The following is a 16591-nucleotide window of genomic DNA, read 5'->3' as shown; positions in this document are numbered from 1 at the left end:
ATGTCGCTAGCCCCACACAATAGGTAGACAGGAAGCATGTTCGCAGAGCCACCCACATCTTTACCCCCTCCACCAGAAACTGCCCTAGCGCTGCCTTCACCTGCCGGAACCATCAGTCGGGATCTGGTATGGGTGATTCTGCAGCTGGTAAAGGAGTCAGGGAAGCGCCACCATCTTAAATATAGCCGACCTGCCATATAGTGTCAGAGGCATACGGGACCAGGACTTGAGATCTTCACATATCCGTTCCCATACCGGAACCAGATTACGCTCCCAGGAGACTGCTGGCACATCAGACAGGAACACGCCTAGATATTTCAGTCCCCCCACTGCCAGCGGAACCGAAGAAATCCACGCCCCCCACTTCTGTCCGATCCCCCAGAACCCATAATGTCGACTTGCGGGGATTCATATATAGTTCAGAGTACTCCCCGAAAATCTGTATGATACGCAGTTATCGCGGCCCGGTCCTGTTCACGGCAGTGAGAAAGAAAAGAACGTCGGCGGCATATAAAGCGATCCTATCGGACAGTCCCGGAGCCCATTCAAATCCATATACCTGAACATCAATGCGCACCCATGTAACCAATGGCTCCATAGCCATGGCAAATAAATATGGAGACCTGGGACAGCCCTGCCAGGTGCCCCGCTTCATAGAAAAAGGTGGACGAGATCGCCCACGCCACCCGCACCAGCGTGGCCAGGTCCGTGTATATGAGCGTTAAGTAGGAGAGGAAGCGCGGTCCAAGGTTGAGTCTTCGCAATAATGCGAATAAATACACCCAGCTCAGGGAGTCTAGTACCCTGTCCATGTCAGCCAGTGTGTTGTGTGGTGTTTTAGGCTCCGAGTGAATTTTCCCGATTCATGCCCTTATATAGGTATTGCCCTAATATAGGCATAGAAAATCACTCCCTTATTTAGACATAGCCCATGCTACCCAAATACAGGCATGGCTACTTCCACCCGTTCACCAAACGTCAACGATTTCTTGGAAAACCAGCTTAAGCCGTTAGGGAACTTCCCCTGCTTGAATAATGATTTCTCCAAGAACTCAGTTACTTTACAATGAACAACTATTCCCAAGGGGTTCATTAGGATGTTCATATGCCTGACTTTACATCAAACTGTGGCATCCCTAAACACCTTCAAGCTATAAATATACCTTCACTTGCTATAGCAAACTACGGTGGTTCGGAGCAGCAAGTGCCGAAGGAAGCAGACTCTCCAGCTGACGCACTGATCAAGAGGCTGCCACTCTCCTGTCGAGAATCCAGCTCCAGTGTTTCCAAGCTCCCCTTGTGGGTGTTGGGAAATTGAGTCTTGAGACTGAGATACAAGACCTCCTTCATTCTAAACCAAGGTATGGAGCTGATTAGAACCTAGAGAAACCTTTGGTACATTCTTGGCAAAGAAAACTAAAACCTATGCTACACAATACTTACTTCTTCCCGCGTACTAGACTTAGGTTAGGTACATTGGGGTAGGCGTATTTTAGAAGCACCAGTTGACTATTTTAGTCTATGTTATATATGTATGTATTTTTATATGGCTTAGACACCATACAACGCTTTTACAGTTCATTTCATATTACTGTTTACACTGTACGCATTATACTTTGCAGTCTGCCTAACAATTGTAGCAGTTCACTTCTCTTGCATGAGAAAAAAGACTGTTCAATAACCCTTTTTATTGAAAACGCCAGTCTCTCTATTTCTCTGCAACTCTGTAGAAACGAAGCATGCACGATTGACTGAGTGAAATACTTATCTATTGTTTCCGCGACTCTGAGAGATATATTCTTATTCTTGGCAAACAAAGTTGTCATGTTTATGCAGTTGTCAGAAATTAATCCCTTCTTTTGAATTCGAGAAAGTTTCTAGTGACCTCTGAGCTAGCTGGCACTCAGTATTAAGTTTAATATATTCGATAGAGACCTAGTTGACCTCAGTCCTACGTCTAATCTTTAGGATATATTATTCCAATGCGCTGAGCCTATTGGGAATATAGGAACTACACTACATGGCGCCCAACATTTGGTAAGGCACTAATTTAACGTTAGATACTAAAGTAACTCAGTCGTGCTTTTCTCAGAGACCCCTTTTTCCGTAATACTCCAATAGATGTCTGGAGTGGGTAAAAGGATAAAATATCTGCCATAGCTGAGTAGGACGAAAATCCCATGTATTAGTTTTTGGTTTGTTCAACGTTGAAGGATACAGTGTTCCAAAATATTGTGCACCTTATCTTTGTTTCCTTGATATTTGCTCTGCAAACTTTCAGTCAACAAAATGAACACCGACAACGTTGGAGTTCAAGTTCAAGTTCAATTTATTTATGATTTTGGAACTCAAATGAGATCCACATAAAAAGAAGGACAAAAGATAAAAACATACATTTTCGTACAATAGGGTATGGAATACAAATACACAAAGTCTTGTAAAACATCAGGTAAAATCACTGATAAAAATCGTAACATCCGTGTGAAATTTTAATATATATCTAAAAAGCATTTTAAAAAGTTAAAAATCCTATGGCAAAACATTTCATTTGGTGGATTATAAATGGCCTCTATAAATGCGGTGGCAGACAAAATGGATAGTTGTAGGCAGATTGGCCTCATCCACTTACGCCGATGACAAACAAAGAGCACATGAGTAACATCCTGGATTGAATTATTACAAAAATTACAGACTGGGGAGGAACCATACCATTTGGACAATACATTATTCACTGGAAGAAGACCCTGCCTCAATAAAAGCCCAAAACGGCGTACTCCATGGGGGAGGTTCCAAGTAATATAAGCTTGTACTTTATTTATCAGACAGGAGTCAATAGACGGATAAATGCCTTTCTTTGAAATACGGGCTTCCCTGTCCATAGTGAAACTTAATTTCCAGGTGGCCTGTTTCAAAATGGCCTTTAGCTGATATGATGATAAAGTAAAAAGTACAGATTCGTCCAATTGAAGCATGTCAACCGCAGTTCTAAAAATGTTTACAATTAATAATTGCTCATTTAGGGTTCCTAATAATTCTTTCTGAATAAGAGATCTTAATGTACCAGGTTCACCCTTTACAAGGCTTGTGACCCATCGCACTATCCCTGCAAGGCCCTGAACCCAACTACTGCGCAGACCAAATTCCAACCTAAGAGCGGCCACAGAACAGGCAGAGTTAACGGAGGTTAAATACCGCAAGATGTTACCTTCTGTTATATTTTAAAAAAAACATTTTCCTAAGTCGAGTAGTTCGATACCGTACAATAAGGAAGCTGGGATTTTAGCATGGAAAACCTCTAGAAGGAATGCAAAGTGTCTTCTGCCTGTGGATCTATAAAGGGAGATTAGGCTTTTACCTTGTGCCATTGCTTTCCGAATATTGTTTCCTATATGAGCCTTGTCACTTGAATTTCCACATATTGTTTTTCCTAGGAAGACATATGATTTTACCACTTCCAATTTTTGTCCACCTACAGACCAGGCATAACTCCCATACTTCAACTTTTTCCTTCCCAACATGCACATTACTTTACTTTTAGACACATTTATCTTTAAGTGATGGGCCTCTGCATATTCATGTAATACCTGCAGATGAATATTTAATCCCCTCGGTGTTAAGTCCAGTATTAATATATCGTCGGCATGTAGCAAACAAACAATCGATTTTCCCCCCAATAATGGGCCGATACCTTCACTTAAAGACAGGGCATAGGGGAGGTCAGATATATATATATAAGGAAAATAATAAAGGGGTCAATAAACAACCTTGTTTTAAACCGTTTGTCGTAGTAATAACTTGGGATAGACCTCTTTCCCTTCCCATCAAGACTCTACACCAAGTGTCAGTATGGAGAGCTCGAACTAACTCCAGAAGGGTGGCCGGCATGCCAAGGTCCGATAGTTTCCTCCACAGCAAAGGACGATCTACTTTATCAAATGCTGTGGAGAAGTATGGCTGTAAGCAGAGTGCGAATCGATAGGTAGGGTAGTATTCGCATCTCTCCTTTTTATGTATATGTGTTTACTGTTTGCAACAAGAGAATGCGAGTAAAAGGTTTCTGTATCTTGTTTGCACAGTAGTTTTTTCGTTATATGTTGAACGTTGTTAGTCCTTGTCACATATAAGTTTTGCGTCCACTGCACCATTCACTGTCTCTTTTCCTTTGGTTTTCGGACACGTTTACGTTAAGCTAGGTGGCACCGATGATGAGAACAGGGCCTTCCTGGTGAGTACAAACCAGGGGTCCCATTGGTGGTGCACCCGTGAGGTGCCATCTAGCTATTCACATTTTTTCAAATGTTGTCCTTCTAGTGAATGTATGTCCTGTGCTGTCTGGTTATATGTTGATCAGAGAATGGCTATCTTTTATCTTGGCAATAGACTGGAACATGGTAATAATCTCTAGTATTAGAGGTGTAGCTGGAATGATCTTTTGACAATCCATAGATGTTCACAGGTCTATAAGATAAACTGCCTAAAGGACTAGGTCTTTTTGTGATTGTTGAGAAGTATATGAAGGCTGCATACACTTTCCCTCCTTGGACCTTAACATATTTTTCAGTTATAACTTGTAATGCTGTTAGATTATCCATGGTTCCATGCCCTCGCCTAAATCCAGCCTGTTCAAAGGGTAAAATTTCACCCAAGTCCACCCAGTCATTAATCTGCTTCAAGAGGCATTTGGCGAAGACTTTACCCACGGCATCTAAAAGTGCAATTTGTCGGTAGTTATGTGGAGCATCGCGGTCTCCCTTCTTGAAAAGGGGGACTAATATACTCCCTTTCCAAGATGGGAGAACGGTTTTGCTTGCAAAGTAGAATCTAAACACAGGAAAAAGGATTTTACTCCACATTGCACTATTTTGTTTTAAAATTTAAATTGGAAGCTCATCCGGACCCATCGCCCCGGAGGAGGGCAAACCCTTGATGGCCCATTCAATATCTTTTTCAGAAGGCGGTCCATATGGTAAGAGGTCCTCGTTTGCTCCACTTCAATCAACTACAGTTCCGTTACTTGCGTAAAGGTTCTGGATATAACCAACCCATATATGCTCCTCAATAGCTACTGGAAGTGGTCTAGATCTAACTCCACAACCCTCCCCGATGAGAGACCAAAATGTTCTTACTTGACCTTTCAACGCTGCTTCCCGCAATTTAATCCATATACTATCTTCCCTCTCTTTTCTTATCTTAACCTTCAACCTAGTCCTCCTTCTCTTTAGTAGTAAAATTCTACGATATCTTTTGGTGGAATAGGTCAGACATTGTTCCCTAATTAGTTTATTTATTTCGATATTAAGTAGACGTAGAGATCTGGGATTTACTTTAATATTACCTTTTTGGTTCGTTTTTTTTGCAATTGAAATCACCGTATTCATAAAGTCAGCAAAGCATGCTATTTCAAAGCCGTTCCAGTTAACCAAATTTTCCACGGCAGCCTCTAGAATACTTTTCAAACCCCTAATTGCCCAAATATCCCAGTGGCATCTCCCTGATTTCTTTCCAAAACCAACCGATTCACTGTTTAATGACCATGGATCGGTCTTAATTGGATTTAAATTTACGGTGAGAGTTAGCACTTTATGATCGCTGTGGAGTGTATTAGAGACCTTAAGATCTTTCAAAAGGAAGAAGGAGGTACTTCCCACTATCACATAGTCTAGAATGGATTCACTATTATTTGATTTATGGGTAAAGTTCGCCGGTGTATCTGAGGGTAACCTTCCATTTGCTATAATACCATCAATTTCTATCAATTCATCAAGGAGCAGTTTCCCTCTTTTATTTGTCCTAATGTTTCGTGGAAAGAGCGCTTGAGGAATCTGCAAGGATTCTTCTTTATCCTTATTTCTAAATATGTCTAGGTTAAGGTTGAAGATTTTACTGTTAAGATCCCCTAGCAGAATTATATAAGGGGTGGGTTCTGCTTCAATGGCTTTCTTTATGTATAAAAAGACCTTCTTTAGAAGTGCATTGTGGCAGGCATCTGGAGGAATATAAGCATTTATCAGGATCAGTGGTTTACCTTTTTCAGCGTTATCAAAGTTGAACAATGTTATTGCCTGAAAATGGTTGCAAGCATCTATGTAATAAACATAATTCCATTTTATCTTATTAGACAACAGGCAAGCCACCCCGCCCCTTGCATGTCCTCTCCTAGATGGTATTGCTCTGCCATCTAGCGTAAAAGAATCCTTACCTAATAATAATTTCTCTGTACACCAAGTCTCTTGGAGACAGATCACGTTTGCGCCTAATGCATGTAAAAATTGCAGCTTTTCCCTGCTATTCTTTATTCCTGCAGCATTCCACGATATTATTTTTAGTTCATTGCTAAAAAAGTGGGTGCAGTGGGAGATTATTATTGGATCTGCTCGACAGGACGCCAGGTAACCAGTTCCATTGTAGGCTCTTCTCTATGGAGTTCTGTTGAGAGGAGAGAGAGATAGGGTCTATAAGTTTCACTTGTCTTCCGTTTTTTGAAATATAGATTTTTAAGTCCTCAGTTTCGAGAGGACGATCTCTACTGCCTGAGTCTGCCTGAGTTAACAGGGGCTTGTTATCAAAAACTCTATTTCGTGGTTTCTCTAAAAAAGGGATGACATCGATCCCCCTACTTTGTAGTCTTCTGACCATTGAAGAATAGGATTTACAAAAATGTTGGAATTAAAACTTCCCCTCGTTACATGCCCAACTCCTGTTTTGAAGATGGAAACTAAATCCATATCATTACTTTGGATAAGTTTCAAACTTTCGATCTCCAAAAAACATTAGAGAAGCAAGGACCTATTTAATGAGATCCGTATCAAACAGAGGAAAAAAATCTAAATGGAATGTATCTATACTTTCCCTTACACGGACATCATTAGACATTTTCGGTTCATCCTTACTTTCTTCCGTTTCAGGGAACGGCCTAGCCAAGGGATTAAGTGCTGAAGATACTAGACTAACTGGCGTCTGCTGCACCGCAGTTTTAGCACATGGTAACCCCTCTGTTACGATATTATAGGCAGCTGAGGAAGCATTGTGAGTCAACAATGGCCCTATCACCAGATCTTTGGGTTCCAGGATCACTTGGTCTACTTCAATATACCGGTTCATATCCTGTGATACATTACACAATGACCCCTGAGAAGGATCCTTTCCAATAGAGGTCTCTAAGTGTTCTCTAAAACAAATTTTTCTTTGCCTCTTTTTTGCAAATCTTCGTATTAGTTTCATCTTTTTCCCTCTGTTCTTTTTAGGTTTCCCATTTTTTTCCTTTTTTCCCAAACATGATGAATCCACAACATCCTCTTTCTCCTCATTTGACTGGGACTTAAAAATAGAAAATAGCTCCTTATCTGTCCTTTTTTCTGAATCCACCGTGATTTTTACTTCTTGAGCAAATTCATGAACACAATCCGCTACCAGAACTTTTGATGGGGTTTCAAGGATCTTCTCTATCGTAGCCACTGTTTTCTTTTGCTCAATAGGTTGGGGATTACCATCATGGTCAATTAGGATTAAATCATAGTTAACATTCTCAAGCTTATTCTCCACCACCATATCTTTCTTCGCTTTCAGTCCTACTTGAATAGACTCAGTTTTTAAACTAGGTTCCTTCCCCTGTTTGCTATTTAATAATACCTTTAATATTTGGGTTACAGTTTCCAGCACACAATCTGAACCTCCAACAAATTTTTCTAGTAACGTTAGAATGGAGGATAACAGGTGTTCTAGGGATGATAAGGAGTCCGAGACAAGTATATCCTTCCTGGTGGATTGACTGGGATGGATATCAATAATATTTAGATCAGGGCTCGTGGAGATGTGTGACTGTGATAGAGAGTAATTGGATTTATTAGATGGAGTGCTACTTAATAATTGGAGTCCTATAGGAGCTGTTACTACTGGAGAATTTGCTGATTCTATGATCTTACTGGTATCACAGGCGATATATCTCCTGCAGAGCTTTAGATCTAGATCCGGAAGAGTGAAATCATTACTTCGAGCCTCCTCAGCCAAGAGAGGACCGAGAGGTTCTTCTATGATTCCACCGGGGCAAGTAAGGTTCTATGCACAGTCACCTCCACTGTTTTAAAAGTAGGTCCAAAGGATCCATGGAGGGTTGGAGAACTATTTTTATCCCCAAGGGTTTGCGTCCGAGGGCCCAGGGGTTCCAGGGAATTGCGATTCTCCTATTAACATGCCTAGAGAATCTAGATTTCATTAAAGACACGGAGGCTCACATTATGCAATGACTTTTAATTGCAGATCCAAGCCAGTCACATCACAATATAAAGGTTCCAATAAGAACACTGAGAAGAAGTAATAGACAAAACATAGCAACCATCAGCCTCTTTTAAATCAGGCGAAGAAAGAAGATGTAGTAGTTTCCAGAAAATTCGAAGTGGATGATAAACGAAGAAGTAGATTAGGTGGAAGGATTACCTGAAAGAAAGGAGACAATGAAAATTGTATCCTAGAGAAAGGGGTAATCATAAATAAACAAATCCTAGAAAGAATTGAATAGTCATAAATAACATTTTAGTATAAACATAAAATACATCATATCATATTTAAGTCATACTTAGAATATAAATTATATATCCACACCCAAACAGGGAAGGGATGGGTGGGATAATGTGAGCCTCCGTGTCTTTAATGAAATCTAGATTCTCTAGGCATGTTAATAGGAGAATCGCAATTTCATTACAAGAACGGAGGCTACATTATGCATGTTGGTAGCCTTGTAAAACTACATTAGACATGTGATCAATAGGTTTACAATAATGTCTTGCAAAGGTATTAGCATTAGACCAGTCGGCAGCTTTAAGGATATCATCCAACTTACCTCCGGACCAAAGGGACTTACTCGCCATGGCACCTCTAACGGAATGAGCCTGAAATTTGGATATATCAATACCAGCTAGGGACATAGCAGATTTAACCCATCTGGCAATCGAGGTGGAAGAGACAGCCTTATGAGGTTTAATAAAGGAAATGAGAAGTTGATTCTCATTGAGAGGACGAAGGTTAGACATTGTCCTATCATAAGCCTTCATACATTCAACAACACAAAGTTTTGGAGAAGGATCAAAACGGGGATAAAAAATTGAATCAGACATGGTCTTTGTTCTTCTAAAGATTTCAAATTTAACTCCAAATAAGTTATAAGATCTATTAGAGATCTCTAGAGCCTTAACATCTGAAACTCTACGGCAGGAGATGAGGCAAAGAAGAGTTGCGAGTTTAAAAGAAAGAAGTTTTCTGTTCAAAAGAGAATTATCCGGCCAGGAAGTGAAGAGATCTAGAATTAAATTCACATCCCAGAGAGAGTCATATTTTGGTCTTGGGGGTCTTTTTATGCGAATGCTCTTCATCACCCTACAAACAATAACATTTTTACCAATAGACTTGCCGTTAATAAGGACATGACCAGCAGAGATCGCCGATCTATAACAGTTTATTGATCTATAACTCAATCCTTTGTCGAAGAGTTCAGCGAGGAAATTCACTATATCAACAATAGGTGCTTGAGTGGGATCCAAGTCCCTCTCCAAGCACCAACGAAACCAGCATTTCCAGATATTGTTGTATCTGTAGTGATTTCCTGGTGCCCATGACACTCTGAGGAGAGTAGAAGCTGATGACGAAAGTCCTGAGACTTCGTTAGATCTCCTGACACTCTCCAGGCAAGAAGGTTCAAACTCCCTGATAGGGTCATTAGATGAGGATCCCCGTTTACGTCCGTAAGGAGATCTTTCAGGGAAGGAATGAGAAATGGAACTTCGAAGGTCAGTTCCAGAACAGTGGGGAACCACGCCTGTTATGGCCAGAAAGGAGTTACTAGGGCTAGGGAGCATCTGTCCTGCCTCACCTTCTGCAGGACTCTCTGGATCATTGCGAATGGGGGAAAGGCATAAGCATTGATCCCTGACCAGGGTTGGAGAAATGCGTTCACTGCTTGTGCGCCGGGATCCGGCATCCAGCTGAAGTAACGCTCTATTTGAAAGGTGAGACGACTCGCGAATAGGTCTATCTCGAATGGACCCCAATAGGAATTTAATGAGTCGAAGACAGCGACGTTCAGTTTCCAATCGCTGTAGTCTGAAAGAAATCTGGAATTCCAATCGGCAGAAATGTTCGACTTCCCTGGGTAGTATTCCGCTCTGAGAGCAATTTTGTGTTCTAAACAGAACATCCAAAGTTTCCTTGCTAGGTTCGAGAGGTCGGCAGACTTGGTACCTCCCAAGCGATTGATGTAGGCCACTGCTGAAACATTGTCCATTTTCAGGACAACCGATCTCCCTTGAATTGAGTGTTTGAAACTCATAAGGGCGTATAGACCGGCAGTAAGTTCTAGGAAATTGATGTGGTGAGATGACTCCTCCTGAGACCAGATACCACCCGTATTCTGGTCTAGGAAACAAGCACCCCAACCATGAAGGGAAGCGTCTGATTCCAGGACAAAATCCGGTTCTGAACCGAAAATTGCTTTCCCATTCCAAGCTTCTAGGTTCTCTAACCACCAGTTCAGTTCTACTTTGGCCTCTAAATCTAAGGTGATTCGGTCTTCGTACCAGAGACCGGATCTCAACGCTCTTCCTTTTATCCTTTGCAGGGCCCGGTAATTCAGGGGGCCTGGGAAAATCGCTTGGATGGAGGAAGATAAGAGACCTAGAAGTCTTGCCAGTTCCCTTAAAGGGATGTCCTCCTGCCTTAGGACATGACGAATCTCTTTCTTGATCTTCGAGATTTTTGAAGGAGGTAAAAGGAGGAGACACTTGGAAGTGTTTAGAGTGAAACCCAAAAACTCTAGAGATTTCGAGGGGGTTAGAATAGACTTTTCCTTGTTGACGATGAAGCCTAGACTCTCTAACAGATTCATAGTCGTTTCCAGGTCTATAAGAATTTGGGGTAAATCTTGAGACAATATCAAAATGTCGTCGAGGTAAATGATAAGTCGAATTCCTCGTTCTCTTAGGAAAGAGGCTACTGCTCTCATTACCTTGGTAAAGCACCAAGGGGCGGAGGAAAGTCCGAAGGGGAGAGCCTTGAACTGATAAAGATGATTTTTCCAGAGAAATTGTAGGTAAGGTTGATGTATTTCCGCCATTGGGATAGTGAAGTAGGCATCCTTCAAGTCTAGTTTTACTAACCAGTCTTCTTTTTGAAGGAGGTCTCTTAGGAGATGTATTCCTTCCATTTTGAAGTGCCTGTAGACCAGAAATTTGTTGAGACCCTTCAAATTTATAACTGGTCTCCAACCTTTTCCTTTTTTCTCTACAAGGAACAAAGAGCTTACGAAGGTTAAAGAATCTAAGGGGACTTCTATTATAGCTCCTGGGGTAGATGGGGAAGGTGAAAGCTTGAGACTTACTTGGAGGGTTTGACGCGAAGGAAGCTCGTGATCTTGCACCTCTGGCTCTGTTTCCTCTTCCACGGTAGAAGCCGTTGTTGTAATTATTTTGTTGTCCACCTCTTCCATAAGGACGTGATCTCTGATAGGGCCTCTGGTTGAATCGGCCGGAAGAAAGGCCCCTTCTTCCGGCCGTCCCGAAAACACTATTACTGAACACTCGTTTGATATTCTTTTGTGCCTTGTCGAGTGCAGTAAAGGTCGAGACGTATTTCCCTAGAGATCTTATAAGCTCTTCGCCAAAGAGTAGGCCTTTTGGGTTTGAGGATGGCTCCTTGTCGGCCATGTCCGTAAGTTTAGGGTCTAGTTTAAAGAGGATTAGTCTACGTCTCTCAGCGTTAATGCTGGAATTGGCATTACCAAGGAGAATGAGGGCTCTTTGACTCCAACCCCTTATAAGGTTTGTATCAAGTTGGGTACCTTTGAGGTAACACTCCTCGGCGGAGTCAAGAATCCTGCTTAGTGGGCCAAGTACGTCCAGCAGGCGATCTTGGCAACCTTTAAAGGCTTTCTCAAGACCCTTTCTGGGGTCGCGCCCAAGTCTAAAGAGGTATTTAATTAGCTCAGGATCCATATTAGGGGCATAACATGCCTTCTCGTCAATTGAGGGTCTAGAGCATTCAGCTCTTAGGATATTCCTTGTCCCTCTTTCGAGAGGGAAACGGATCCATTTTTTAATAAATTTAGATACGTGTTCCTGTGGAGACCATAGAGTGGAACGGGGATGCTTTAGATTTAAGGGGGAGAACATCTCCTCTCCCAAGGGGTTTAGGATAGAATCTTTAGATGTAGAGGGGAGTTCGTCCTCCTCATCAAAAATTCCAACATCCCCATCATCCAAGTCCAGGACGTATTCGTCTGGATCCATATCATCATCATCATCGGAGCCATCCCGGTAGTATTGAGCACTTTGGGATAGTGAGCCGCTAAGGGCGTCCAAGGTATTTGGGCCGCAAGGGGCACCCGAAGAAAGTGAGTCATAGAAGACATCTCTATTATTTGAGGTGTAAGGACCTCCCAAAGATTTTGTGGTGCTAAGACCACCAACAATATCAGAGGTGCTAGGACCTCCCGTGCTCACCTGCATTCCAGTAGAAATGTTATTATTTTTCTTTGTGCCTTTTGCTCCCGCTTTTTGACCAGCAAACGTATCAGATACTTCTTCTTGGGAAAGAAGAGTTCTTTTATAGGGGGCAAGATTCGCGAAGGTCTCCCTTAAACAGGACTTCATTTCTTTTTGAATCATGGATCAAAAATCCTCCTTATTAAAGGAAGGAGTTGTAGCATTATTGCCCTCTGAGTCTGAGTCAGAAGCATTATCCATCTTTTTTTTTTTTATTTTTTTTTTAGGTAATAAACCCCTTTTTTGTGCAAAATGCTATAAGGGAATAAAGAAGATTTTTTTTTTTTTTTTATGTTTTCCTGTAAAAAACGATATAAGGGCGCAGGAATAAGGGTATAGAGGTCTTTAAAACCTCTGTTTGTGAGGCTTGGCGCTTTAAATTGTCTAAATATGACGGTGAAGTCGCGGTGTCGAGGTGTCTTGAAACAGCTGACAATCAACTGTCAGACGGCAGAGGAAAGTCCCTAGGCGAGACACTCACGAAGGGTTGGAGAACTATTTTTATCCCCAAGGGTTTGCGTCAGAGGGCCCAGGGGTTCCAGGGAATCTTGAGGCCCCCCCCGACAGTATGGAGTTCTTCAACCTCTGCCATAATTGCTTATTCGATTGATTCAACATAATTGCTGTTCCCACTCGCAATTAATCATCCATCTCCATCTCCCTCTCCGTTACTGTCTACAGTATTTGATCCCGCTAGGGAGACTCTGTCCTTTCCCCTTTCCCATAAACTGTATAGTTGACATTTTCCTTTTAACAACATATCAGAAACATCCTTGTTTCGTAGGGGATTTGATTTAGTCTTTGAACAAGTCCTTCCTACCAGTAATCGCCCAGACCGTAGCTTTTTAGCAGTCATTATATATAGCGATTATTTAAAGTGAAACAACAGATACTAGGGCAGGCGTCACAAGCGTGAATACAATAAAATTAAACAGACGAACAATCAGTAAGTCGAAAAAAAGTGCGCAAACATTAAAAAAATACCACCGCCTTGTAGTGTAACAGCTCACAATTGCTTTGCCCCTCGAGCCACCCCACCCTGGGCCTGGGCGATTCAGCAGCGATACGAACTAGAACCGCACGCTGACCCCCGTCCGGCAACCGGGACTATGGTGGCTGAGGCAATACAGGTGAGCCAATAAACCAACTATAGCGGGGAGTGAGAGGTGACAGGGGCAGGTGCGTCAAGCTTTCCCCCCCCACTCACAGCTACTACTACAGATGCCCCGCCCGTGGGCCCACTCTCTCTGCACTCGGCACTCAGTTATCTTTGACTATCACCAACACAGGGATGGGATACATAAACATGTGTCGTAGCTGCTGCTCGTCGTCAACGTCGTCTTCCTGACTCCCTGGCACAGTCCAGTGCAGTTCAGAACAGTTCAGCACAGTCCAGAGCAGTTCGGAAGAGTTCAGCTCTTCTCCTGTTAGACCCTCCTGTTAGATCGTCCCTTGTTTGAGCACAAAACAAAGGCACCTTAGTGGCCACAAATGACCACAGCTGACCACAGATGAAAGACTAATGCCGTTCGCTGCAGAGTTAGGTCAAGTTGCAAAGCAGGACCTCACCTGCTTGCTGCCGCTTATCACTCGCCACTCTCCCCCTGAACAGGGTGCGTAAGGTGCCACAAGAAATCTTGAGGTAACTAAGGGAGGGTAATAAGTCTGTGTGGCCTTACGGCTAACTAACGGCGGGCTTGGCACTCTCACAGATGATATGGCAGTTGATTTACGCCTGGTTACTAGACTTTAAGAGGAAGAGATGGCGAAAATAATGGCTTTACCGAGCTCTGCTCCACTTGTGTCCGCTAGTCTCGACTGCAGTCTATAACTGAAAACCGGCTCAGCCTCCGTCTGCTCAGCTGCTCTCGAGCTGAGGGAGATGGCGAGGTAGGTGAGGCAGATGATGGGCAGCAAAGGGGCGGTGAGGGTGCTGCAGACGGGCGGTCCCCCCCCTGCACTTAGTCCTCAGTGCGGTGCGGCAACAGACACTAGACACCACCGGTTGGCACTGGGCAGTTTTATTTCATTAAACGCTCGCACACAGGTTTCCCCCTTAGTGCTCGGCAGCAACACCAGCAGCGGCTCACACACAGGTTGCCCCAGCGATGCTCAGTGGCGCTCAGCGATGCTTAATTACAATATTGAAGACAGAGTCTGAGTCGCTAGAGGAGACGGAGCCACCGCTTCTCACCTCTCTCTTTTTGCCCGGTCGGTCACGGACAGTTCCTCGGCTCCATAGTCCTCAGGGCTCAGTCCCTAGTCCAGACCTAGTCCTTAGACCCTCCACAGGAACGCCACAGGATCGCTGGATCGCTGGTTCGCTGGAGCCAGAGCCGGAGCTGCCGTTTGTCATGTTTCTCGTTGCCGTTTGCCGTTTGGCGTTACACTGCTCTCTGCTGCACTCTAGTGGATGCACCAATCCAAAGACGACGTTGGAGCTACAGGCGATGTCGCCGTACAAGCTTTAAACTTTACAGGTTTACAAGAAACCGACGAGGATGCTGTAATCATTCCTCAAAATTTAAGAAAAACCATCACTATAAAACTCATACAAAATGGCTTATCAGCAAGAGGTGCTAGGGTAGTTTTTGTTATAGAAGCACATGAATATCACCAGACAGAGGTATTCTATTGATGGATAGTTTTCCTGGAAGCAAATCCAGCAACGCATGTGTTTCAGTTCTAAGAGGATGATCCACCAGAGCAATAAATTCCCTTTGAGGATGTTAAAATTCTATTAACATAACAAGAGCATGCGCTCTGGTTTAAAGGTGCCTTAAAACATATAAATCACATTACCAGGCTCGGTCCACTAGGTAGACCAGGAGCAACATGGCTGGCTTTAGAAAGCTAAGGCCAGATCCTGTCATTGAAGCAATGTCAGTCGAACAATTAGTTAATCAATTAGATAAATGAATAGAATTACACAGTTAAACCCCAGCTGATGGAAAGTCCTGAAAAGGTCTTTATTAAAAACTATCCTACTCCTCCTAAAAAGAAGTCGGAGAACACTAAACAAACTTGTAAAGAGAAGCGTTCTCAATCCCGAAGTAGGTCCCCTCAAAAGGAGCCCTGTGGTAAATAAATAATTAATTACCGGTACTATTTTTTAATATAATCAATAAAACAGATACCTCGAATCCTGACTCTTATTTATTGAGCTATCTTGAGTCGACAGGCTTTAATCAGGCATAAAGGACAGGAACAGGACAGCCTGTACGGGAATGAAGGATGGCAGCTGCCGGGGACAGGATCTGGGAATAAGGCTGGCTTGGGATAACTTTTTGTAACAGTCCACAGTATATATATCAAAACAATTGCATTACATTCAATACAGTAGGCGTAGCAGTAGGCGTGACTCGTAGCAGTCGCGAAAGATAAGGGCAAAATGATGTAACAAGAAGGCGTGTACAGGGCGTATACATAGACATGTGATGTAAACGTAACAGAATATGTCATAAACGAGGCGGAAACATGGAGGGGGCTACCTGAGCAGCTGGGACCTCTAACCTAGTGGTGCGCGCAAACGGGCAACGACGTGTTACCAGGGAGAACTGGGGGCTATGACTTCTGCGCTAGAAGAGGAGACTAAAGTCTGGAGTGTCAGAGCGACATGTACCTAAGGCATATCTGGTATCTGGTGTTTGGAGTACATATTGATAGAATCCAAAAGTTATCAGGGCAAAGGCTAATAGACACTAAGACTGATGCGTGCATAATCCTACATGTATTGCGTGTGCGAGGAATATTCTATGAATATTAATACAGTATTTCTCTTACATGGAGACATAAAGGCTAGACCATGACGGAAACTATTGATGCGATGCAGTAGCTTAGGAATGCAGAGAAGGAGGGCTGGACTGATAACTAGAAACATAACATACTCTTGGCAGACTGGAAGGCAGAGCCAGGCCGGGCCGGGCACTGCGAGGCATGAAGTGAGCGAAGGGTCAGGGATGCAGGTGGGGGCTGTATCGCTCCTCTGAGAGGTTTCAGAAGACAGGAGCTGAATCTGAGTCCGGGCCCTTTTTGAGGCCTAGAAACGGGGACAATTCAATGAA

This window comes from Lissotriton helveticus, chromosome 8 (assembly GCF_964261635.1).
Source record: "Lissotriton helveticus chromosome 8, aLisHel1.1, whole genome shotgun sequence".
Lineage (NCBI taxonomy): Eukaryota > Metazoa > Chordata > Amphibia > Caudata > Salamandridae > Lissotriton > Lissotriton helveticus.
Note: the sequence above shows the minus strand (reverse complement) of the source record.